This window comes from Schistocerca nitens, chromosome 7 (assembly GCF_023898315.1).
Source record: "Schistocerca nitens isolate TAMUIC-IGC-003100 chromosome 7, iqSchNite1.1, whole genome shotgun sequence".
NCBI classification, from domain to species: domain Eukaryota; kingdom Metazoa; phylum Arthropoda; class Insecta; order Orthoptera; family Acrididae; genus Schistocerca; species Schistocerca nitens.
The window spans coordinates 273192919-273219711 of record NC_064620.1 but is presented as its reverse complement, the minus strand read 5'-3'; positions in this window follow the sequence as shown (position 1 = coordinate 273219711).

Sequence of the window (26793 nt, the reverse complement as noted above, 5' to 3'; positions counted from 1 at the left end):
ATGCTTGACGAAGACTGACCTCCCTATCTATCACCTTGCACCTGCAGAGCGCATCTCGGTCCCGTGATGTGCTCGTGGAGCAACGTGGCATCCCTGTAGTACCATGCCTCACTGCACTCATCTAGTTATCGATTTGTATACAGAGTGTCTCACAATTAATGTCACAAACATCCAGAGATTATACATGGGACTTAGTAGATCAAGTTTTACGTGGGAACCCATGTCTAGATACGTTATTCAACGACGCTACAGAGTGTCAAAGTTACAGGATCCGGCGTCTGTAAATGCATGTACGAGGGTTGGAACGTTAATAGTGGCAACTACACTCCTGGAAATTGAAATAAGAACACCGTGAATTCATTGTCCCAGGAAGGGGAAACTTTATTGACACATTCCTGGGGTCAGATACATCACATGATCACACTGACAGAACCACAGGCACATAGACACAGGCAACAGAGCATGCACAATGTCGGCACTAGTACAGTGTATATCCACCTTTCGCAGCAATGCAGGCTGCTATTCTCCCATGGAGACGATCGTAGAGATGCTGGATGTAGTCCTGTGGAACGGCTTGCCATGCCATTTCCACCTGGCGCCTCAGTTGGACCAGCGTTCGTGCTGGACGTGCAGATCGCGTGAGACGACGCTTCATCCAGTCCCAAACATGCTCAATGGGGGACAGATCCGGAGATCTTGCTGGCCAGGGTAGTTGACTTACACCTTCTAGAGCACGTTGGGTGGCACGGGATACATGCGGACGTGCATTGTCCTGTTGGAACAGCAAGTTCCCTTGCCAGTCTAGGAATGGTAGAACGATGGGTTCGATGACGGTTTGGATGTACCGTGCACTATTCAGTGTCCCCTCGACGATCACCAGTGGTGTACGGCCAGTGTAGGAGATCGCTCCCCACACCATGATGCCGGGTGTTGGCCCTGTGTGCCTCGGTCGTATGCAGTCCTGATTGTGGCGCTCACCTGCACGGCGCCAAACACGCATACGACCATCTTGGCACCAAGGCAGAAGCGACTCTCATCGCTGAAGACGACACGTCTCCATTCGTCCCTCCATTCACGCCTGTCGCGACACCACTGGAGGCGGGCTGCACGATGTTGGGGCGTGAGCGGAAGACGGCCTAACGGTGTGCGGGACCGTAGCCCAGCTTCATGGAGACGGTTGCGAATGGTCCTCGCCGATACCCCAGGAGCCACAGTGTCCCTAATTTGCTGGGAAGTGGCGGTGCGGTCCCCTACGGCACTGCGTAGGATCCTACGGTCTTGGCGTGCATCCGTGCGTCGCTGCGGTCCGGTCCCAGGTCGACGGGCACGTGCACCTTCCGCCGACCACTGGCGACAACATCGATGTACTGTGGAGACCTCACGCCCCACGTGTTGAGCAATTCGGCGGTACGTCCACCCGGCCTCCCGCATGCCCACTATACGCCCTCGCTCAAAGTCCGTCAACTGCACATACGGTTCACGTCCACGCTGTCGCGGCATGCTACCAGTGTTAAAGACTGCGATGGAGCTCCGTATGCCACTGCGAACTGGCTGACACTGACGGCGGCGGTGCACAAATGCTGCGCAGCTAGCGCCATTCGATGGCCAACACCGCGGTTCCTGGTGTGTCCGCTGTGCCGTGCGTGTGATCATTGCTTGTACAGCCCTCTCGCAGTGTCCGGAGCAAGTATGGTGGGTCTGACACACCGGTGTCAATGTGTTCTTTTTTCCATTTCCAGGAGTGTATTTACTTACAGCTCGTACAAAATAGATACGTGTTTCAAAGTTTTACTGACCACCAAAGTACTCACCAGCATTGTGTATAACCCGTTGCCAGCGATGTGGAAGTCGCGAGCGGCGCTGTCTATTGCCCGACGAAGTTGTAGCAGTTCTGAAGCGAATGCCGTGAAGTGTTTCCTTCAGTTTAGAAATCGAGGTGAACTAAACGAGGGCCCAAGTCAGGGGAGTGCAGTAGGTGGTATAGCACTTAGCAGCCCCATCAGTCAAACAAATCAGTAACAGCTTGCACTGTACGTCACCTCTGTCTCTAAGCTGTTAATTTGTGGAACACAACGTTTGACCAGCTTAGAGACAAGTGATGACACTTTCTGCAGGACCTGTCAACACAACTGGCACTGCTAAGAGTATCCTACGACTTGCTCATCGCTGTCAACGGGTTATACACAATGCTGGTGACTGCTTTGAAGGTCAGTAAAACTTTGAAACACGTATCTATTTTGTTCGAGCTGTAAATAAATAATTACCACTATTTAAGTTCCAGCCCTCGTATATACAGAGTGATGCCGTGATGACATTACAAACGTTCAAGAATGACCGAGAAGGCTAAATCTATCAATTTGAGATCATGGTCTCTCTACCGGAAACGAACGTTCTAAGCAAAATCCATTCTGATACCTCATACAGTGGAATATATGTACCGGTACTGTTATTGGTAAGATTGTCGGATGGGCAATTTTTCAGAGGTGGTAGTATGGACCAAAACAAGAAAAGTTATTCAGTAAGCATGGTCTCTAAAATACTTACCTTAAGTGTTATGAGCACTTGTTCAATAGAGGAGATGTATTTCACACCAGCGAAGATGAACAATGCTCTTAGCTCCTCAAATATGCATTTTAGAACCAATGTTCCCTAGACTTTTTTCTTGTTTCGGTCCACACTACCACCTCTGAAAGTTGCATACCCGTCATTCTTAACAACAGTACCGATACATTTCAGAGGTATTAGAATGATTTTCGCTTGTAACTTTCGACTGGTTCGTTTCCGAACAAGCAACCCTTACCTCAAATTGATACATTTACCCGTCTCAATCATCCTTGAAAGTCTGTAACATCATCACGGAATCAGTTTGTGTATACATATATTTACTTTGACTCACTGCAGCGTCGTTGGAAGGCGATTCCGGACATGGTTCCAATGTAGAACTTGATCTACTAAGTCTCCTCTACAGCATCTAGAAGTGTGTAACATGAACTGTGAAACATCCTGTAGATTACGTCAAAGGTAAACTCAGCAGTAAAAGTATGTGTGCGCGAGGTGAGTCATCGCGTAAATCCATAGGGTGCAGCGTCTGGACTCGTTAGTACTGCGTTGAGAGCATTCCAGCCTGACAAGCCATGAAATAACGATCGGATGTACTTAATGTTACGTTAGCGCGATGTGGTCATCGTGAACCTGGCTCACTACCCGCGCCACCTCAGAGGTCGACTGCGACCATATTCGACTTTGTGTGGTGTTGACTGATTGTTTATCTTGTGACCTTGCGAATTTCATCACTGAAACAGTTCAAGGCAGCCGTGAACTTTAAAATTTTCACTGCAACTTACTATTTCGAATTTTGTTAGGTGTTTTTCACGAAGGCATTGGTAATTAATGAACTTTACCTTTCACAATAACCGTTAGTGATATTTCCGGTGACAAACTTTAAATTTTTCTGATGGTTTTCCTGGGATAAAAACGGCTGTTTGTACTCATTTTGCGCTAGCAGCTGTGTGTAAATGCTCTGCTTGCACGCCGTAGTTACATTTTTGCACTGCTGGTTTAAATATTGTTCAACTGATTTATCAGTTTTTGTCTACTTAGAGCCACCATACAAGTATTTGTGTGCAGATTTTTGAAATAACATTTGGCTCGAACATAAAAAATTTGGTTTGGCCCACATTGTTAGCCTACGGGATTTCATTTCAATCTTTGTTCCTTATTTCAGTTGTATACGTTACACATTTTATTTTGCAAATTCGTCTCTGGTAACAAGGGTTCAATATTAATTGTGTTAGGTTTTGGGGTTAAAATGCGACGGCCAGCCCTATTGAGTTCAGGGAGAAACGCTACAGCTTTACGTTGTTCAATGCCCATACATAGCTGCCACATTTTGTCACGTCATAGCAGAGTTGACTGTCACCCCGAGAGTTTCTTTGTAATTAAGTTTTCTCATTTCGGAATAAATAGGAAATGATATAGCAAGTTACGGCGCATGCTGACAGATGAATTACCAAACCCTGAGTTGCAAATTACTAACATGAATATTTACAGAAGACCGGAACGACTGGTAAAATCGATGTGATAGAAAACGAGTTTGGGTTCCAGAGAAAGGAGAAACACGCAAGTTATCTTAGAACGCAGACTGAAGAAATACAAGCTTAACAATTTTGACTCGAATACATTCTTTGAAACTTAAAGATAACAATATAAAATGCGCGCAGCGAAAGGTTGGCTAAAAGCTGTATAGAAATTACAGGGTCGTTAATAAAGAAGGGAATGAGAGAGGGTTAATTTATTGAGTCCGTAGAATAGATGAAAGTAAAAGGAAATTCCAAAAATAAATTAAAATTCGGGGGAAAAATTGCAGATGGCATCGTAATTCAGAGAGCGCAAATCATTTGCAACATCTGCTGAAAATAATGGATAGCGTCTTGAAAGGAGTTTATAAGATGAACATCAACAAAAGTAAAACTAAGATAATAGAATGCAGTCGAAGTAAGTCAGGTGATGCCGAGGGAATTAGATTAGGAAATGAGACACTAAAAGTAGTTCGTGAGTTTTGTTATTGGACGGGGGGAGTGGGGAGCAAAATAACGGATGTTGGTCGAAGTTGAGAAAATGCAGACTGACAATGGCAAAAAAGGGAAATATGTCAACAATAAATATTAATTTAAGCATGAAGAAGTCTTTTCTGAAAATGTTAGCCTGGAGTGTAGCTGAAGAGAACTGTGGAGCTAAATACTTCAGAAAAGAGGAGAATAGAAACTTTCAGAATGTTGTGCTCCAGAAGAACGCTACAGACTAGACAGATAGATCATCGACTGATGAAAAAGAATGGTACTCTATCGAATTGAAAAAAAATGAATGTGTTGTAAAAAGCTTGACTAAGAGAAGGGAGAGAATGATTGTCTTCTGACTGGTTTGATGCGACACGCCACGGAAGTAGTAGTATAATGGGGTTCTCAGTGCAATTTTGATATCAAATTGATATAAAAATTAATTAAATTGATCAATTAATCACCCCCACCCCGGATGACGTCGCGTGTTTTCTCAGCCGCATGTGTGCCCCGTCCCCCTCGTCCCCCTCCCACTCCCCTCCCCCACCTCTGCCCTCCCCCAACTTACCATATTCGCGGGAATATCGAATTTTGGTGGTAATTTTGAATTTTGATGGGAATTTCGAATTTTGGCGGGAATTTCTTTGCCCCATGGCTGTGCTGACACCCCACCCCACCCTCCTCCCGAGAACTGGCAGGAAACTGGCAGTACCCTTACTGAGACTCGAACCCTGGTCCTCCTGGACAGAAATTCCAAGTGTACCCCTCTAATAGAATTAAACCACCAGAGGCGCTTGCAACTGACAGGAAATTAAAATTGACTGTGCCCTTTCTGGAACTCGAACCCTGATTCTAATGGATGGAAAGCCCAAGTGCACCCCCTAACACATGGAAACTGCCCAGATGCAGGAGAGGAAGGTTAGGTTAGTGTACTTCATTTATTTTCGTCGGGAAACTGACACAAAGATCGATCCTAATTACATGATTAATCACAAAGATTGGGCCTAATTACACAACTATATGCATGGTCCAACGCCAAGATGTCATAAAATCGCAATACAACTCAAAAACTGATGATGCCAAACAACTTTTGTTATTCTGCTGGGAATAAAACTTCGCAGTACCACTCGAAAATAGCGAAAAGCACACAGACGTCGAAGTCGTGGCGGAAGAAAACAAAATGTATGGCAGTGTACAAAGTGTGTTACAGCAGAAAAAGCGATGTATCAAACAACGAAACAGGGACCCTCTCCTGCAACTGAAAACCTGTGGGAGAAGGTTCTTGTACAGTACAAGCGATGAAACTTTACACCAGTCTGTGCAAGCGACGTCGATCACTTGCCACCTACTCCAATGGATAAATACCTGTATATTTAATAGGATCGCCACATGTGCTTGATGCCGGTATACAGATGGTATTCGTTTTCGGTGTATCGGAAGAGAGAGATGCAGTAAAAATCTATGAGATGAAGTTAACGGAGCCTTTATAGTTCGTAATTTCTCTCTGTTGGATGGTAAAGAATAACGATGATAGAATGTTTGGGTGATAGACGTGAATGTACCCTGAGGGACGCAGATCTGCTTGATGTTGAGTCTTATTAATTTTCACGATAAGAAGCACCACTGTAATTGTTCGTACTGCCGTCGTGTTGGATGCAGGGGCGGGCTTCATTTGGCGCTGACCTTACGCATCGTACATGGATGGCGGAGCAACGACAACATGTTCCCATTTCCACCGAGTGATCAAAACACAGTCCTATAGCATTAACTCTGTTCACTCTGTTTCTACATAGGTTGCAGAATGTGGTAGGTATTGCTCTCTCCGACTTCTGGGTAAAATTGATCTCGCTATCAACTGTGTCGTGTATTACAGCATTTCGCCTTATATCAATGGTATCTTTACCATCCCGACCATCCACTGGGTACTGTGTCTGATTCTAAACTGACATTAACACGTTTGGTCCATTGACTCTCCCAGAAACTAGACATTACACAGTGTAAATCACATTATGTGCTGATCATCAGCGTAGTACCAGTGGACTGTTGGGATGAAAAGTCACCATCAATGTACTGTAATCATAAGCTTCACAGCTGATAGTGCGATCAGTTTAGCAGATTTATCGCAATTTCAATACCGACCAATGACATGGCAGCATTGAGCACTATTGAGAAACGACATATGAAGCTAACTATAGAGGGATTCTACAGCTCACAACATACATTTCGCATAAGGACTGCGCTATTAAAAACACGATCATAGCGCCTATGTTACCATCATCCTGTATAAAAAGCGGTCTTGAGTCTATAGAGGCACACATGGGTCATTGGTAGTGTTACACTTTCAGGCACAACAGCCCTGGGACAAATTCCCACCAAAATTCGAAATTCTTACCAAAATTCTAAATTCCCTCCAAAATTCGAAACTTCCAACAGTAGTGTAGGTTGGAGGATGGGGAGGATGGGGAAGGAGAGAGGGGGAAGAGGGGATGGGGCACACGTGCAGGCTGAGAGAAACACATGACATCATCTGGGGGTGGTGGTGGAGGGGTGGGGGTGAAAGCAGGCGGGGGTTATTAATCGATCAATTTAATTAATTTGTAATTCAATCTGGTATCATTGCCCCCATGCCATCACTATACTACTACTCATGGATCTCTCTCCTGTCGCAATCTCTTCATCTCAAGAGTAGTGCCTGACACCTAAATCCTCAATTATTAGCTGGATGTATTCCAATTCCTGTTTTCCTCTACAGTTATTACCCTCTACAGCTCCTTCTAGTAGCATGGAAGTTATTCTGTGATGTCTTAACAGATATCCTACCATACTGTCCCCTCTTCTTGTCAGCGTTTATCATTTATTCCTTTCGTCGCCGATTCTTAGGAGATCCGCCTCATTCTTTTCTTTATGAGTCCACCTAAATTTCAGCACTCTTCTGTAGCACCACATCTCTCATTCTCCTCTGTTCCGGTTTTCCCACAGTCCATGTTTCACTGCCATACAATGTGGTGCTCCAAACGTGAATTTTCAGAACTTTCTTCTAAAATTGAGGCATATGTTTGATACAAGCAGGCTTTTCTCGACCAGGAATACTCTTCTTTCCAGAGCTAGTCTGTTTCTTTATGTCCTCCTTGCTCCGTCCGTAATGGGTTATTTTGCTGCCTACATATCAGAATCCTTAACTTTATCTACTTCGTGACCAGCAATCCTGATGTTAAGTTTCTCACTGTTCTCTTTCTTTGATTTACTCTCAGTCCATACCCTTTACTCAATAAGTCGTTCATTCCATTCAGTAAATCCTATAAGTCTTCTTCCCTCTCACTGAGGGTAGCTGTGTCACCAGCAAAACATCCCTTCACCTTGAATTTTAATTCCACTCTTGAAAATTACTTTTATTTCCGTCATTCTTCTTCGATGAACAGATTGAACGGTAGGGGCGAAAGACTACAGTCCTGTCTTACGCCCTTTTTAAACCCGAGCACTTCGTTCTTGGTCATCCACTGTTATTGTTCCTTCTTGTCACTTGTGCATATTCTATATTACCCCTCTTTCTCAATGCTTACCCCTGTTTTTCACCGAATTTCGAACATCTTGCACCATATACACTACTGGACATTAAAAATGCTACATCACGAAGATGACGTGCTACAGACGCGAAATTTAACCGATAGGAAGAAGATGCTGTGATATGCAAATGGTTAGCTTTTCAGAGCATTCACACAAGGTTGGTGCCGGTGGCGACACCTACAACGTGCTGACATGATGAATGTTTCCAACCGATTCCTCATACACAAAAAAATGGCTCTGAGCACTACGGGACTTAACGTCTGAGGTCATCAGTCCCCTAGAACTTAGAACTACTTAAACCTAACTAACCTAAGCACATCACACACATCCATGCCCGAGGCAGGATTCGAACCTGCGACCGTAGCGGTCGTGTAGTTCCGGACTGAAGCGCCTAGAACCGCTCGGCCACATCAGCCGGCTCTCATACACAAACAGCAGTTAACCGGCGTTGCCTGGTGAAACGTTGTGATGCCTCGTGTAAGGAGGAGAAATGCGTACCATCACGTTTCCGACTTTGATAAAGGTCGGATTGCAGCCTATCGCGATTGCGGTTTATCGTATCAGGAGAGTATTACGGAACGCCGTGCTGGGTCCCAACGGCCTCGTATCAATAGCAGTCGAGATGACAGGCATCTTATCCGCATGGCTGGAACGGATCGTGCAGCCACGTCTCGATCCCTGAGTCAACAGATGGGGACGTTTCCAAGACAACAACCATCTGCACGAACAGTTCGACGACGTTTGCAGCAGCAGGGGCTATCAGCTCGGAGACCATGGCTGCGGTTACCCTTGACGCTGCATCACAGACAGGAGCACCTGCGATGGTGTACTCAACGACGAAACTGGGTGCACGAATGGCAAAACATCATTTTTTCGGATGAATCCAGGTTCTGTTTGCAGCATCATGACGGTCGCATCCGTGTTTGGCGACATCGCGGTGAACGCACATTGGATGCATGTATTCTTCACCATACTGGCGTAACACCTGGCGTGATGGTATAGGGTGCCATTGGTTACACGCCTCGGTCACCTCTTGTCCGCATTGACGGCACTTTGAACAGTGGACGTTACATTTCAGATGTGTTACGACCCGTGGCTCTACCCTTCATTCGATCCCTGTGAAACCCTTCATTTTAGCAGGATAATGCACGATCCCGTGTTGCAGGTCCTGTACGGGCCTTTCTGGATACAGAAAATGTTCGACTGCTGCCCTGGCCAGCACATTCTCCAGATCTCTCACCAAGTAAGTGGAAACCTCTGGTCAATGGTGGCCGAGCAACTGGCTCTTCTCAATACGCCAGTCACTACTCTTGTTGAACTGTAGTATCGTGTTGAAGCTGCATGGGCAGCTGTACCTGTACACGCCATCCAAGCTCTGTTTGACTCAACGCCCAGGCGTATCAAGGCCGTTATTACGGCCAGAAGTGGTTGTTCTGGGTACTGATTTCTCAGGATCTATGCACCCAAATTGCGTTAAAAAGGTAATCACATGTCAGTTCTAGTATAATATATTTGTCCAATGAATACCCGTTTATCATCTGCATTTCTTCTTGGTGTAGCAATTTTAATGGCCAGTAGTGTAACACTGTCGAGGGCTTTTTTCAGGTCGACAATCCTATGAGCGTTTCTTGATTTTTCTTTACTCTTGCTCCATTATCAACCTGAACGTGAGTATTTTCTCTCTGGTGCTTTTACCTTTCCTAGAGCCAAGGTCATCGTCACCTAATATATCTTCAATTTCCTTTTCCAAGGTTCTGTATATTATTCTTGTCCTCAACTTGGATGCATGATCAGTTAAGCTGACCGAGGGATAATTTTCTCACTTGTCAGCACATCGTAATTGTGTGGATTACAGTTTTTCGAAAGTCAGATGATATATCACCAGATTCATACATTCTACACACCAACGTAAATAGTCGTTTCTTGCCAGTTCGGCGATCATTTTAGAAATTCTGATGGAACGTTATCTTCTGTCGCATTCGATTGTAAGTGTTCCAAAGCTCTTTTAAATTCGGATTCTAATACCGGATTCCCTATTTCTTCTACTGTATATCGACTTCAGTTTCTTCTTCAATCAAGTCATCAGGCAAGTCTTCTCCCTCATAGAGGCCTTCAACGTATTCTCTCCTCTATCCTCTGCATTTAACATTGGTACTTCCTTGGCACTCTTAACATTACCTCCCTTGCTTTTAATTGCACTCAACTTTTTTTTCCTATATGCAGAGTCAGTCCTTTCGATAATTTCTTTTTCGATTTCTTCAGAATTTTCATGCAAACATTTCGCCTTAGCTTCCGTTCACTTCTGTTTATTTCATTTCTCATCGACATGTATTTCTGTATTCGTGAATTTCTGGAGCAGTTTTGTATTTCATTTGGGAATCAACTGAAGTATTTCTTCTGTTACCCGTGGTTTCTTCGCAGTTACCTTTTTTTAATTATTGTTTTCTTTCCAGTTTCTGTGACTGCTCTTTTTAGAGATTTTTATTAGTCTTCAACTGAACTGCCTATTGAGGTATTCTTTATCACAGTATGTGTAGCCTCACAGAACTTCAGGTGTATCTGTTCATCCCTTAGTACTTCCGTATCCCATTTCTTTTGATTCTTCCTGATAATCTCTTGAATTTCAGCCTACTGTTCATCACTACTAAATTGTGTTCTGAGTTCATATCTGCCCCTGGATACACCTTACAATCCAATGTTTGATTTCCGATGTCTGACTGACCATGACGAAACCTAACTGAAATCTTCCTGTACCTCCCACCCTTTTTCAAGTATACCTCTCCCTCTCGTGATTCTCGAACAGAGTATTTGCTACTACTAGCTGAAATTTAATGCAGAACTCACTCAGTCTTTCATTTCTCTCATCCGTGCTACTGAGCCCATATTCTCCTTCCTGTACTCGTTTCCCTACAACCGCACTGCAGTCCCCCATGACTATTAACTTCCATCTCTCTTTCCGTATTAAATACCCATTCAGTATCGGCATATCGTTCTCTCTCCCTCCATTTTCAGCTTGTGATGTTTTCATGTATACATGAACTATCGTTTACTGTCGATTCTGGTGAGAACAACCCTGCTACCGAAATGTTCACAGTAACTCATTCTCCAACCTACCTTCCTATTCATAACGAATCCATCTCCAGTTATACCACTTTCTACGGCTGTTGAAATTATCTTATACTCATTTGACCAGAAGTCCTTGTCTTCTTTCCTTTTCTCTTCATTGATCCCTCACTATCTAGATTGAGCCTTAGCATTTCGCTTTTCAGGTTTTCTAGTTTCCCTACCACGTCCATGACTTGTAGAATATTATCCTTTCGTTGGTTATTCATTTTCTTATGGTCACCTCCCCTAAGCAATCCCGTCGCAGACATTCGAATGGGGGACAACTCCAGAACCTGTTGTCAATGCAGAGATCATCACAAGACTTTTTTTCAGTATACATTCTGTATATTAAGGCTGCACTATAGGAAACAAAAGAAAACTTTGGAGGGGTAATAATTGCCCGACTACTTATGCGTACCAATTAGTGGGCCAAATTTATTTTATATTAATTAATTAAATTGGTAAAAAAATACCACTTCACAGATCATTTGATGATTTAATAAAATATGAGTCCAAATATTAGATATACAGTAATCATGAAACATTATTAAGAAGAGGTGCAAACTGACGAAGTTTGAAGATCTTGACGAGGGAGCGGAAAGGTGCTGTGAAATGTAAAAACTATGAATTTAGCAATATTTGACACATATTTCCCAATTAAAAGTAACACACACTTAGATGTTAAATTAAAACACACTTATTTAGAATGCTGGCACGTGAATTTCGACACATGGTACATTATACAACACAACAACTGGATCGACACGTGTGGGGCAAGTCTGCTAATTACTGTTTACAATTTATCAAAGTCACACCCACCACGTTCACACTGATCACTCACACAACGAAAGACAGAATTTGGAAGAAAGCTTCCCTACTCCACATGTAAGCTCACGGTGTCAGAGTGAGACTGGCCTAAATGGTCAATTTCAGAAAAAAGGCCGCTTCTGAAGTTCAGTACAACTCAGTAATTTTGTAAATAAATTCACCAAACATGAGCACATGTACTCCGTGATGAAACTGAAGTTTCAATTGGAACACGAGAGGTATTTACATCGAATTGGAGCCTCTTGGTTTACAAATAAATACACGTAGTGCAGCACAGTACGGGCTATTAAATCTGTGGGAATTAAACACAGATTAGTCGGTAAATTAAATAAAATTTAACACAGGTGCACCAGACGAGGACTGCAAAACTCTGAGTAGCAGATATATACAGGGTGTAGATAATGTCTGGGAACACTTTCAATAATTTATTGCATAAGAACTAAACATTGTACAGATGTCATACATATCGCATTTTGAAGAGAAACTCTGAAAGTTGTTTTTTGCAAACATTTGATATGCGAACCATGAGTGACCCAGCAGATGTCAATACGGTAATCGAATTCTTGCCATACCCGTCCCAGCATGGCATCGTCAACAGTGGCAGTCGTTTTCCGTATTCTCTGCCAGAACTCTGTTACATCAGGTGGTAGAGGCAGTACATACACCAGATCTTTAGTGTGTCCCCACAGAAAAAAGTCACACGGAGTGAGATCTGGTGATTGGGGAGGCCATTTCATGAAACAGCTGTCCCCTTCTGTAGCACAGCCGATCCATCGATGAGGCAGCTCCGTGTTCAGGTACCCACGAACTTCATGATGAAAATGGGGTTGGTCCCCATCCTGCTGAAAGATGAACAGAGAGTCTGCTAGCATTTGAGGCATAAGTCATTGCTGCATCATATTCAAGTAGGAATATCCAGTGACAGTACTCTTGTTGAAGAAGAATGGCCCATACAGTTTTCAACACGACAAGACATGAAAAGCATTTACCTTTGGGGAATCACGTTAAAATTCAGTGCATTCGTGTGGACGCTTTGTATCCCAAATTCGACAATTATGCCTGTTCACTTTCCCATTAGTGTGAAAAGTGGCTTAGTCGCTAAAAATTAAGCGATCAACAATGCCATCCCCATCCTCATTCAATTGTTGCAACTGCGAACAAAACTCGAAATGCTTGTCTATTTCGTTGTCGTTGAGCTTCTGCACTAGCTCCAATTTGAATGGTTTCATAGACAACTTCTGTCACAGGACTGTCATCGGAGCCATTTCGAGTTCACGGGATGCACGACACACCGATTTCTTTGGACTCCTTATGAATGTCTCTCGTAAGCGCTCCACATTCACTTCAAGCACACTGGGACATCCGCTTCTCTTAGACGGGCACAAGCAACCCGTCGTAACGAATTTGTTGTGCCAGTGGTAAATGGCCTTCCTTGTTGGTGGCTTCTTACCGCACTTGGTTCTAAACATCCGTTGAACAGCTGTAGCACACTTGTTTTTGTCGAACTCCAACACACAGAAAGCTCGCTCCGCACCTGAACTCGCCTTGTTTGCGATTAGCGCTATCGGCAAATTGCCAAAGTACGCTGTTGTGGTATACGTTAAAAAAACTTTCAGGGTTTCTCTTCAAAATGACATATGTATGATATATGTACAATTTTTGGTTCTTGTGCAATAAAAAATTGAAAGTGTATATTCCAATCCTGGGACCGAGCGAGGTGGCGCAGTGGTTAGACACTGGACTCGCATTCGGGAGGACGACGGTTCAATCCCGCGTCCGGCCATCCTGATTTAGGTTTTCCGTGATTTCCCTAAATCGCTCCAGGCAAATGCCGGGATGGTTCCTTTCTATAAAGGGCACGGCCGACTTCCTTCCCCGATCCTTCCCTAACCCGATGAGACCGATGACCTCGCTGTCTGGTCTCCTTCCTCAAAACCAACCAACCAATCCTGGAAGAATAACAAAAGTGCACCTTTGCGTATTGGTCCTTTAAAGTGTTGCAAATTTCAGTGCATGTACCGGCAACAACTTTTGAAATGGTGTGCTGTGCTATTCTGTGGCTAAAAGCCGGACTCTTAAGATTCACCAGTAGCCAGGGAACGTAATGTTACAACCAGCCTGCAACGTAACAGAGCATTTACCGGTATTTCATTGATGATCTAGGCTGGTATGATCACAAAACGTATAAACATATGATTTAATTCTTACTTTCGAGAATGTGAGACAGCCTTCCTCATGACTGTGTCACACTTGCTAATTCCATCTTCTGTCATAGACAGCATCTTCTCGAAACAGGCCATGTCCATCCTCACCAAGTTCCAAATTTCATACGGATCTTAGAGCCTCAGTTCTTTCATAAGCAGTGAATACAATCCCCTGCCTTTGTCCCTTATTTTCAGTCAGGGTCGAACGCAAACAAGGCCTGGATTTTTGTTTTCGTTGTCGTTTTGCCTTAATCCGAAGATTTATTGTGACTGCCAGGGCAGTAGCTCCAAAAACAAGTGGGTCATCTATGTGCAAAATGCTGTATAAATACATATACTTCTGTAACCAAGTGTCGTAATATAGAACTAACTGTTGGTCTTTAATTCAGAACAGTACTAACCTATATAAGGGAATAACAATTACTTAATAAATGATAATATAAAGCAATTTCTTAATAAATAGGAACCTTGAGTCACATAAATAATTTGAACGAATGACTTTCCAATATGTCACACGGTCCCCCTTGTGTTTCGCTGAGTAGAAAGAACGAATTTACAAGACATGAGACAGTTCTGTTTGCGTTTCGCGCGTTATCACTGTCTACTGCGCATGTGCACCAGGTATACCCCGCCTGGATGGTCTACGCGAACCAGCCTCTAGTTACAGATATGCACGCTTGGGGTGCTGGTGCATAGGTGTACGGTTTACGCGCATCGTGTAGTAGGGGCTTTAGGTTCTATTCTAACAGCGCTGGGATCATTAGCACTGGCACAGTGAGTACGACGTGCTAATAACCCTGAATCCCTCCCTTTTTCTCGAACATCACCAAATCCTTTTTAACTGATTTTATGTCTTTCAAACAGGCATTTTGCCATTCGACAAAATCTGGACTTACAGTTTCTCTTAAGCCTTTAAGTCCATCTGGGTTTGTCCTACACAGGCATCTCATTCAGACTGAACTTTCAATGGAACGCCTGGCACTGCTTTTATAAATTTACTTTCAGTTCTTTCTTCATATAACTCAAGTCCTTTGTTAGTCTTTTCTGCCAATTCATTTAATTTTGTGACAGTTATTTCGCCAGTCTGCTTGTTCTTCTCAAAAGCCCAGTTAGAAAATTCATTAGCCAGTTGAAATCTACTTGGATCAAACTGCTTCATTAAAATTCTTTCCTACTCAACTGAAACTGAACTAGATCTGATAATTTTCAGATAGTTTCTGCTGTGCTGAAGAAAATTTGTGTACGCACGTTGGAACTTTTGCCACTGTTTCAGTCAAAGATTTGTTTCCGTAAGCATTTGTGCCATCTGACTGACTGAGTCGGTTATTTGAACCAACAGTTCTTCCAATTCCACTTCGGTATCATGCTTAATATTAATTGATTCGTTTGAATCCATCTTTTGTTGCTCAGCGATTTTTTCATACTCGTTAACAATAAATGAAATCAGAATCATATTTTCCCTTTTTCTTTGGATTAGTTAATTATTCTCTCACAATCATTCTAATTTCCAAATATATATAATTGTAATGGCGTCTAATGCAATAAAACAGTCTGGCAGGTTTTTGCATGTTGTAATCGTCTGTAGTCAAAGAAAGCCATCTCGCTTCTGTAAAAATGATATGAGTAGTAGTCACATCTACTTTAGTAGTGAAAACTATTAATGCTAACAGATGAATTTTAAATACTGAGAATACTAGAACAACGCGGATACAAGCAGAAGGCAGAGTAGGTATAATTTTTTTCTTAGTCTTGACTTTTCTCTCAACACCGATGTTGATCTCGCATTAGAAATTTATTTCTGGACCCTGCTCCTTGTTTTCCTTTTCTCCGGCTAGTAACTTCAGGAAAGTTTACATTCCCCATCTCAGTAGAATTTTTTGTCCGTGATACAGAAAATAACCATTATTTTTAGTTGCAAAGATCATAAATTTTCAGAATCAGTATTAATACAAGTTTTTTTGTAGATAAAGATTTACAAAATACAGCAAGTTCCAATTACTAGTCTTGTCAACGTCGCCATTTCTAATATTGGTATCCCTTTCTACTAGTTCCCATTGCGTGAATACATACTCAACAAAACATGAAAGTCTATCGTTGGTAATGGTGAATGAATCAAATAAATCGCTACGTCCATGGAGAAATGATCTAGAAAAATTCTTTTAGCATCAGTTACAGGTCCGAAAAGAATAGCAAATTGGAATATGGTTCTTTCTTCCTAGCATATCAGAACCCGCCATTTCCAATAACAGTAATGGCCACAAATATTAAATACCATATTTTATTTGTATTAATTTTATTGCACAATAACGGCGTCTCATACTCTCATGACAACAGTTTACTTCATTTTGTGCTCACAGCTCAAGGACGAATGAAGGTTTTTTTTTTGTTTTTTTTTTCCTTTACGCAGTTCAAGTTAGCGTGTTAAATTCTATAAGATTCAAATTACCTGCGTGGCATCTCTGGCGTTGTGGACCTATCCTACGAGACCAGACACACTGCTTAGACTGTTTGATAAAACGTCGTATTTAAAAAAAATTATATTCAGACCTATATAAAGAAAGTGTGCTTCAATTTATGATTACATTAGCTGTTGATTACAATGAAGATTAATAATGCTAGCAAGAGACATGTGAAATATTATTTCCAAGTCCTATGGACCTTGCTGTTCTTTGCCATAATCTATACGACAGAAGGAGTAGGGCAGAACCACCTAAGGCAAGCTAACATACACCAACAAGCGACAAACGTTGGCAAGCCCCTGCAAATCAGCAACGTTGACTGGATATACCAGCTGCTACAGCAGGGAAACTGACGAGCTCGCCCACTGACGCACAAACAAATCGCCAACATCACCCTACACTCAGCATCTGATATATGACCTATCGGACACAAAACAGGGATGAACCTAACTATTGTATGTATTGTATTGTATGTTAACCGGGGACCAAGAAACGACGGAGAGGCTCCGTCCCCGCCGCAGCCGCAGTGGTCCACAACCCCACGACGACTACCACAGTCCACTTCACCCCTCCGCCACTCCACACCGAATCCAGGGTTATTGTGCAACCTATTACTGGTATGCTGACGCTGACCGAGAGATCAATACCGGCACCCAGCGGCAGCCACCGAGTAACAGCACCTCACAACGTCAAAGGTATCGACATGCAAGATACCCACCACTAACAAAGCCTGCCCTTGCATGACCTGTCGCAGGCAGCAAGACATCCGCTACTGCTCTTACTACGCGACCTAACTACCACAGAGGTTTTCTTCCCTTGGCTCTTGCCTTGGCACTTTTTTTCCTCTGCCCTACAAACTGCTACCCTTCGTTCGACTTTCGACCCTATATATTTCCAGATGAGCGCTTATTAATGGTTAACCTTAACCAGACGTACGCAAACATCGCAGTACCCACATCCTGCGACACCTCACTTTAGTGGAAACTAACTCTTCTGCAGAGATGGCAGTAGACCTTTTGAGTTGGCCATCATGTCGGTGTGGTGTTGAGGGGCTCCACCTCTGAGAAGGGGAGAAGGACTGGCGGAGTTAACAGATGAGACAGAGTGTGTTCGTCGGGTTCTTTATTCCCCTCATGGGCATGGCTGTCAAGGGAGAGGTATATTTTACACGTACCCAAGAAGTATCGGTATCTCTGTCGTAGCTGGTGCTACTAAGCGCAAACTAAAGACGGCAATGGAAAAAATGGGCATTCCTTGTAAAGTGGCAGTAGAATGTTGGTTTTTAACGTTTTATCATTCGAGTGACTGTTGACGCTCTTCCTTTTAACTGTGAAACCAAGTTCCTTCTCTTTGAAAACCCAAGGGCCACTGATAGACCTGGCGAGCAGTTAAGTAAAGACGAGAAAACCTACCCAGTGGTCACGTTGAGAACTTCCTTGACATTGTTGGGAAGAAATAGGTTTCCTACCGTTTACACCCCAGTGGGTGGGTCTGGGGTGATACCATCACCGGGAACCATGGCGTTGCATTGTGTTCAGCGATGCTGTGCGCTACCCGGAATGGCCATCGTCGGTGAGAACGGTCTGACCACGGGAGAAGCACAGCAGCCTTACTTCTGGCAGGTGTGACCTGAGGTAACATTGGTAGCGACTGAGGGAACTGTCATGGCAAAGTGACACGTCACGAACGTCCTCGCTTCTAATGTGTTAACTACTGCGGTCCATTTTTCAACAGGACAATTCTCGTCCACGCGTGTCTCTATGAACTGTCTGCGAGATGTTGAGCTACTCTCATTGCCATCAATGCCCCCAGATCTTTCCCTGATGGTAGATGTGTGGGACCAACTCGGACATCAACACGGTCCCAGTGTCTGTATCAAGGATACCAAGGATCAGTTACAGCTGTTGTGGAACTGCTTGGTTTCGGAGAGGCTACAGTGGCTTTATTAGACCCCTTTCAACCGAATCAGTGTACGCATCCGGGCAGAGGGGATGTCATTCTGACAAGCGAGCTCATATTGCCAACTTCTTAGTAAATTTGACTTAATTTTGTAGTCAAATAACATCACTTACCCTCTCTACACGTGAAGTTTCATTTCGTTTCCTCCTCCTCTTCTGAGTATTTCAGTTTTTATCAGGTGTACTATACTGAAGGCGGACGTTTCAGTCCGCCAACGCAATTTTTTCTTTGTGAATCTTGTGAAATTAAGTCGCATACTGAAGTCGTATGTGTCACATCGGATGGACCACATAGCGGAGGGAAATATGTGGTTTTCGAACAGAGGGTAAGATTATATCAACCTTCTTTAAGTGGTGCGAAACACGATTTTCTCAGCATTGTGTGACTCCTCATTTCCTCTGTTCCGTGCCTCAATCGGTAAAAATGGAACACTTATAGGATAGCTTTGTTGTCCGTCGGTCCGTCTGTTGGTTAGTTGGTTGTGTGTTCCATTGATCAATTGCCCGGCACGGTAGCCGTTATGATGTGGAACGTGCCAAGTGCACAAGAAATGCACACATGAAACAAGATTTTTTAATAGATATATATATTACAATACATAGTTAAAGATTACTATATCTATTATTTACCCCATTGCCTTAAATGGCACAAAATGCATATACTATATTTATAGATTTATTTATTCCAATTCAAGAATTCATCTATGGTATAGAAGGAGTTGTCGAGGAGATATGATTTCAATTTATTTTTGAAGCTATTACTGCTTTCTGTCAGACATTTTATTTCATCTGGTAATTTGTAGAAAATTTTTATAGCAGCATATTTTAGCCCTTTCTCTGCCAAAGATAGTTTGAGTAAAGGATAGTGTCTTTCTTTTTTATGGTATTGTAATCATGAATGTCACTGTTGTTTTTAAACTGGTCCATGTTGTTGAGAACAAATGTCATTGGTGAGTAAATGTACTGTGAGGCTGTTGTAAGAATTTCCAATCTTTTAAAAAGATGCCTACAAGATGTGCGAATATGAACCCCACACATTATTCTAACCACTTTCTTTTGAGCAGTGAATACTTTTTGTCTAAATGTTGAGTTACCCCAAAATATTATTCTGTATGACATCAGAGATTGAAAGTATGCAAAGTATGTTAGCTTACTAATTTCTATATCCTCAAAATTGATAATTATTCTGGCTGCAAAAGTTGCTGAACCTACTCGCTTTAGAAGATCCAAAATATGAATTTTCCGATTAAAATTCTCATCTATATGTGCACCCAGAAACTTAGTATGCTCTACACTGTCTACTGACTTCTGTTGATGTATTATATTGAAGGAACTGTACTTTTGCTGCAGAAAATTGGATGTACTGTGTTTTTTCAAAGTTTAGAGCAAGCCCAGTTGTAGAAAACCAATTAATGACTTTTCCAAAGACCTTATTTGTATCATTTTCAGCTGGAGTTTCTTTTACTGGATTAATAATGATGCTTGTATCATCAGCAAACAATGTCAGTTCAGCTTCCTGTTTCAGATAGGAAGGGATGTCGTTCACATATATCAAGAACAGAAGGGGACCCATGATTGAACCCTGTAGAACACCTAATGTAATTTCACCCCAGTTAGATGAAGTGTCAAACTTATTTAAATCACTTGACCCACATAAGGAAACTTTTTGCTTTCTGTTCTGTACGTATGACTTAAACCACTCATATGCTATTCCATTTGTATGCCTGTCTGTATGCCTGTCTTTCTGTCTGTATGTCTGTCTTCCCGGCTGTTGAAAACCCTTTTCCTCAGGAATGAATAGATTTACTTCTGTAACATAATGTCATGATTCACACAATCAAATGCTTTGGACAAGTCACAGGAAATTCCTATTGGTGACATTTTACTATTTAAAGACTCTATTATGTGGACAATTAATTTATATATTTTTGTCTCAATGGAGCAGCATATTTGAAATCCGAACTGTAATGTACTAAGTATTCCATTACTGTTAAGATGGCTAACCACACTTGACTGCATTACTTTCTAGAAGATTTTTGAAAATACTGTAAGCAAGGATACTGGCCGATAATTATTGACATCTGTGGTGTCCCCCTGTATGTATGCCTGCCTTTCTGTCCGTGTGCCTGTCTGCCCGGCTGTTGAAAACCCTTTTTCTCAGGAACGAATAGACGTATCAAGTTGAAACTTATGTCACTGAGATCTATGGTCCCTTGGCGGTGTAGAAAGTTGAAGTTTCTCTTTCAGTGCAACCAAGAGCTAAGGCCATTTAGGTCACTTATTTTGACACTTACAAATTTACTCATCGAAGCTCATAGGGTACTTCCCGTTGACCTAGAATCATGAAATTTGGTAAAAATGAGGTTTTCACAGTAGAAGTAAAGGAAAAAAATTCAAAAATTATTGATTTCAAAAATGGTTCAAATGGCTCTGAGCACTATGGGACTCAACTTCTGAGGTCATCAGTCCCCTAGAACTTAGAACTACTTAAATCTAACTAACCTAAGGACATCACACACATCCATGACCGAGGCAGGATTCGAACCTGCGACCGTAGCGGTCACGCGGTTCTAGACTGTAGCGCCTAGAATCGCTCGGCAACCCCGGCCGGCAAATTATTGATTTGCAATTACATCATGTGAAGAAATATTTCTTTTTTCATTTGTTATCAGACATCAAATTTGAAATTAAAACAGGCAGTAGTTCTGCATTCAAGTTGAGTGGGTCGCAATGGGAAAAGTCAAACATCAGGTAAGGAATGCCTTTATTGCTAATACCATGTATTTCGGAATTTATCCAACAAGTTTTGTGTGAAACAAACATTCTCAGATAGTCTGGAAATGTTTGTTTCACATACTACTTGAGACGCCATATCTGCCTGTAGTAATCGCTCCTGGATACATGATGATTGATAAATTCCAAGACGCATCATGTGAGTGATAAATTCATTATTCCTTGCCACTTTTACTATTGCCATCCAGTCAGACTGAATGGAGAACAATTGATTATTATGATAATGGTCACCTGCTTCCTGGATGTCTTTATGCCACATTTAAATTACAGTAATAAAAAAATTCTCGAAAATCTTGGAATCGCTGGGACCGATATCTCCCCAGTATCAATGTCGATAACAGGCAAAAATGGTGAGCGTCTCGATACCCGGAATGGATGAACTGTCTGTATACACAAATAATTTTGTACGAACCCTCAGTGCGGGATTTGCATTCGCACCTTGTCAGTTTTTATAAACTGAGCCAGCACCAGCGGTGGATAATGTAGGGTTGTAGCCACATTAATCTGTCCATTTATTTGTTGTAAACAGTCCTAAAGAAATCTTAACAAACGGGCTCACTGTGCTTATGTAACGGTAAATTATTAGCAAGCAGGAACTGTTCGAATCCAGCCCAGAACATGAAGGTCAGGAGTAAGTTCCTGCGACGACAGCGGTGGAAAACTTGTTAGCGTTGGAATAGTAGTCAGAAGGAACAGGTTCACCGGAATAATGGAGTACTCCTGGGCCCTGGTGCGAGATACCGGGCGCCACGACATGGCCAGCCATATAAATGCTAATAGGTGCAGTTGAGACTGCAGGCGGCCTGACGACCAGTTCAGTACACCCCTCGAGCTGTACGACTGCACACGATTAGAAAACATGGTGCTGGCGACGTGCAAGGAGCGCTGTAATTATGCACGGCGAGAACTTAATGCCCTATACGCGTCGAGGTCGTCAGAGACAAGTGTGGGCAGAAAACTGGAGTGCACTTGGTTCACTTGTTAATAACTTTTTTTATGCTACTCACGTAAGAGGTGCGAGAAAAGAGAGGTTCATGTTAATACAAACAGCTCACTAAATTCTAATATTACGTATGTTTAGCATTGTAGGTAGCGGTTCTGAAGATAATCGTCATAGTTATTTAGCTTACAACAAACTAATGCTAGGAATGTAATCCACAGCTACGCATTTCGGAAGTAAAGATCCCATAAGCCGGCTGTCTGCGTTAACCCTCCATTGATGCCTGCTTGAAATGGCACGAAACAAAATCAATGAAATAAAAACAAAGCTATCGGACATATTATTCTCGTCATGGAAGAGAACATTTTAACATCTGTCGATCCCTTACTGGAAAAGGTAGTGGATTATAAACTCTTTGTTGGCGACATTTCGCTGCCCGTATATCAAACTGAGGATGACATAGACAACAAAAGGAAATTTAACAGGTTCCACGAGAAAACTGACTTTACTATAGAGCTCGAAAGTAGATCGGTAGAGCTCCTTGTTTGGATTTTGAGAGAATGAGGCACGGCAAATCACATGCCTTTAAGATCTTTAACAAGCGAACAGCAGCAGATGTTGCGATTACTAACCACTCATGTCACCGCAAATGTGTAGAAAAAGTGCGTTTACAAGTTTAGGGAACAGAGCCATTAGTGTACCAATGAGTGCAGCAGATACATCGAATAAATGGACAAAAGAAATATGAATAAACAACGGATATGGTGTAAGGATGGTGAATCATCTCACGCGAAGGGAAAAAAAAGGTTCAGAAAGACAAAATAGCTAAGGAAAAACGATCGTTACTGTACCGCATTATGGGAAAATATCAGAGAAATTGGCGAACATTATTAAGATATACAATGTCCGGTTGGTATTTAAAGTGTAAACCTCCATAAAAAAAAATGGCTCTGAGCACTATGGGACTTAACATCTATGGTCATCAATCCCCTAGAACGTAGAACTACTTAAACCTAACTAACCTAAGGACATCACACAACACCCAGTCATCACGAGGCAGAGAAAATCCGTGACCCGGCCGGGAATCGAACCCAGGAACCCGGGCGCGGGAAGCGAGAACGCTACCGCACGACCACGAGCTGCGGACTAAACCTCCATCAGATATAATTTAAGGTATGAGGTTGGGAACAGGGGTAGTAAATTAGAACTACTGGGTGTGTATAAAATACGGTGTGCATCATGTGACGTGAAGTCTGGAGACGGGGAGAAAATTTTCGACAAGAAATAAAGAGGACACAGACACTGTTTAGACGGGGAAACTATGGTAAATCGGTGGTAGCGAATCATATCTACGACACAGATCACCGCTAAAAGGCGGTGAAGAGGGTTTAGAGGTGGTGGACGTAGCGAAGAAAGATAGGAAACTTGACCTGTTGAAGAAGTCCAAACAGCAATTCACCGATATACATTCGATAATGCACTTTATGTAAAAACGGGAGAGACCAAAAACGTTTTCTTCAACGTGTCTGGGGATCTTTTCTGGGATGAGCAGTAATACGATATACGTGGGCAGTTTCGTAGGTAATGAATTGGTATGTTGTTTCTTCATTTCTGTTCAAATGTTCGTGAAATCTTATGGGACTTAACGGCTAAGGTCATCAGTCCCTAAGCTTACACACTACTTAACCTAAATTATCCTAAAGACAAACAGACACACCCATGCCCGAGGGAGGACTCGAACCTCCGCCGGGACCAGCCACGCAGTCCATGACTGCAGCGCCCAGACCGCATGGCTAATCCCGCGCGGCTTTCTTCATTTCTCCTGCAATATCTCTGGAACGGTGTGAAGCAGTTGACGGCTGTGTGCTGTCGGTTGGAGGCGTGCCAGAGAACCAGAACGCCAGAAAGAGCCAACACTGCGACCAGAGTGAGGCAAATTGAACAACCGTCCGCCATGTTTTCGGAAATCAAAACAAAGACGCGTGGTGCGTGGAAGTGTCTAGGGAAATTACGAAACCTTGGGCGGAAGATCGAATTCACATATTCAAGTAAAGTTAACCATGTGAGAGTTTTTTTACTGTTTCCACTATAGGAAAGGAACTCATTGGTAACTGGGCAGTAATATAGAGAATTGAAAGTGAGAATCAAATGTTGCCGATTTTAGAGAAAATCGAGGGTTTGTGTCTAAATATCTTTATTTGTTTATATTTTATAACTACTTCGTGCTTTTTTAAGTTCTCAAATCGTTCAAATGGCTCTGAGCACTATGGGACTTAACATCTGAGGTTATCAGTCCCCTATAACTTAGAACTACTTAAACCTAACTAACCTAAGGATATCACACACATCCATGCCCGAGGCAGGATTCGAACCTGCGACCGTAGCAGCAGCGCGGTTCCGGACTGAAGCGCCTAGAACCGCTTCACCATAGCGGCCGACTTTTAAGTGCATATGAAGTGTTAACTCAGACAATGAGGCGATTGAATCTTGACTCCCGGAACGTGTTTCTGTGGATTACATTCCTAACATCAGTATCTTGTATGCTAAAGAACGATAACGAACTCAAAAAAAGATTCGCGCCTTCAGCGTATCTGCTAACGTGTGTGGGTTAACTTTTCAGAGGAGAAGGAAATGAAAGGTTAAGCCTTATGAATGCCGAGAAAATAAATTTACTGTGATGAAAAACAGTAAAATAATCAATGTAAAAAGAGTCTGTTAGAAAGTGTACGTCTTTGTAAATCTCTGAAATCAAATACGGCTGCTGCGTAACATTGAACACCGCGCATTATACGCTCGTCTGCATAACTTAAGGAAGAAAATAGCATCCGCATGATGTGTCACTGCCAAGTTACATAACTCGATGAAACTTGAATCATACATAGAAACAACTGCTACGTATAATGCAGAGGGTAACATGGAAATGAGCTTACGGCATTGTGGGCCGTGAGGCCACCATTCGAGAAAGTTCGGCCGCCGAGGGCAAGTACTTATTGCATCCGACGCCACATTGGGCGACATGCGCGTCGGGGATTGGAAAGAAATGATGATGAGGACAACACAACACCCAGTTCCTGAGCGGAGAAAATCTCCTGCCTCAGCCGCGAATCGAACCCGGGCCCCTTGGCGTGGCATTCCGCCGCGCCAACCATTTTTTTTTTTTTTTAAGCAATGCAATTAAGCCACTTCGGCGACTTCCGTGTCGATGGGAATGAAATGATGATGATAAGGACAACACAACACCCAGTCCCTGAGCGGAGAAAATTTGCGACCCAGCCGGGAATCGAACCCGGGCCGTTAGGTATGACATTCACTATTATCATGAAATTATGTTGAACACATCGGCGACAGAGAAAAAAGTATATAAATGCTGGGTAAAGAAAACTACTCAGCTAACGGGGTCGGACAATGCAGAAGGTAATTGATAGAAATACGCACTAAGACGAACAGAAATGACACTTTCATTCAAAGACAATAATGACACTGACGTCACAGCTATATATGTTAGTCCCCTGGACATTACAAAAGGCGTGACATGTGCGATAAACACGGACGGTAGTGCATGCTCGGCAACGTGCTCCCATGCTGGCTACAGAGTTGGTAGGTAGGGAGTTCCTGGGTCAGGGCGTTCCATTCTTCCATCAGCGAGGCTGACAACTGCTGGATGTTCGCTAGTGCATGTGAACGTGCCACAATACGTCTCTCCATAGCATCACATACGTGCTCGGTGGAGGATAAGTGGGGGAACTGGTAGAACAGTCCATTCACCAAATATCCTCTCTATCCCAGAGCTCCTCTACCTGCAAGTTCGATGCGGTCGCACATTGTTGTCCATAAAAATGAAGTCAGGGCGGAATGCGGCCCTGAAAAGACGCTGTGTCCAGTAACGTTGACCGGTGAGCGTACTCTATTCAAAGATTTTGATGTTAGTACACTCGTGCAATATCATGTTTCCTCACACTGTAACACCTGGATTCCCAAAACGATCATGTTCGACAATGTTCCCGAGTCCATTAGCTGTTCTCGCCTCTCGCCATTTGGAGGGAGGTCCAGCAGTGATCAGACTGCATCTGCTCCCATCCACGAAGAGCTCGCGACTCCATTCCTCAGTGGTGCAGTTATTAATGCTACTGGCACCATCGCAAACGCTGCCGCTGATGTGGCGTTGTCAACAGATCACCCATAGAGTCGCCAGGCCACTGAGGAGCTCGGTATTGTGTGCCTTCCACTTCCATTAAATGTCGTTGCAATTGCATCCGCTGTTGGACGTAGACTCTTCTTTGTGGGTTGCATAATGTAGCGGCCATCTGCTGCTGTAGCTGACCGCATCTATGCGAACCACTGTGAAGTGCGTGGCAGACGGTACGTCCCACTGTACCAGTTATTAGG